We start from the raw sequence: 1480 nt of genomic DNA on the forward strand, positions 1-1480 counted from the left end.
GCAGCCTGAGGGTTGGTTCTGGTTCAGTGACACCTTCATGACCTGGAGTGACATCAACGTCATTACATCACACAACAGCAACTAAACTCTCACACACACACACACACACACACACACACACACACACACACACACACACACACACACACACACACACAGCAGCTGTTGTCTCCTCCATTAGAGGTCGTCTTCGTTCTGATTCTTGCTTCTGCAGATCTTTTTTTTATCTTCTCTGTTTCCCTGCAGCAGCCTCAGACGTTCCCTCTATGATCTGACCGTTATTTCTTCACTTTGACCAACTATATTCACATTTTGGGCTCAAAAACACAAAAAATATAAAATCCAATTTGAAAGTGTTTTATTTATGACAATAAAAACCATAAACATGCTTAACGAAGCATTTTGAAGGTTGGAAATATGATCACAGGTTGTAGATGTGAATTTGAAAAGGTCAATTTAATATAAAATCAATTAAATACAAACATATACAACTATAAATGCAACCATATAGGCAGCAGGTGAAGCTTTCTTCCTGTTTGTATCTGTGCTACTCCTGAAAACAGTTTGTGTCCAGAATGAGGCCGCCGGCTGTACTTCAGGGACTTTGTGTCACTTTCATTTTGTGATGAGATGTTGAGAGAAGCTCGTGTTTCATATGTTTATATTTTACACACGTTTTTTGTTGCGCATGTTCATAACATCATGTGTGTGGTTCTACGTGTCCACATGAAGAGTTTAAAGTCTGCACAGAGAAGTTGACGTCATCGGCGTATACACCATAGTTTTCCTGTTGTCACGTCTCAAACATGTCACATGATTATATCACGCCGACGTGACGGCGGACCTCTAAGGGTTCAATCAGCACTTTGGTAAGAGGGCACAGCGCCCCCTGTCATTATCTGGACAAACCTCTGCTGTCTGAACATGGATCAGGAATGTGAGCTGTTTCCAGTATAAGCCTTCTCCAGAACATACAGTAACATGACGTTTTCCACACGGATCTTTGTTTTTTGAACCAGTATTGTTAGTGTAGGCTGCATAGTTCCACCAGAAGGAGGCGCTGTGGGCTACAAGCTACATGAACCCAGCAGAAGAAGATAAAAACTAAACCGGGCTCATTTCCAAACTACATTCTTGAGTGTGTTCTGCAGCGTCAGAACCCGACCAGATGCAGCAGAACATCTGGATGTTTGATCTTTAACTTCCTGTTTATGGACACAAACACATCTTCAACTGTTGTGGAGGTAAAGAAGTTCAACACATCCCAGCTGGTTGCTCGCAGCCAGAAGCCTCAGAGACGAAGAAATGCAAGAAGAAGATTCTGTTCTGTAGCTGGTCTCAGACCAAGAAACATTAAAAAAAAAACATAAAACAGCCTCAAGCGAAGAGAAACCTCTGCTGATTACACAAAACCTTTTTTTGTGTGTTTAATATGATGTAATATGGAATAATAAAATATAAAATAATATAAAATAATACA

At 40.6% G+C, this 1480-nt stretch overlaps 1 protein-coding gene across 1 annotated transcript in view; it reads left to right on the forward strand.

Moving 5' to 3' along the window:
- The window catches only part of ext1b (exostosin glycosyltransferase 1b), a 98622-nt gene that overhangs the window by 70623 nt on the left and 26519 nt on the right, over positions 1-1480 (forward strand). The window lies entirely within an intron of this gene.

The sequence above is a fragment of the Stegastes partitus genome, unplaced genomic scaffold, assembly GCF_000690725.1.
Source record: "Stegastes partitus isolate 25-593 unplaced genomic scaffold, Stegastes_partitus-1.0.2 Scaffold806, whole genome shotgun sequence".
NCBI lineage: Eukaryota > Metazoa > Chordata > Actinopteri > Pomacentridae > Stegastes > Stegastes partitus.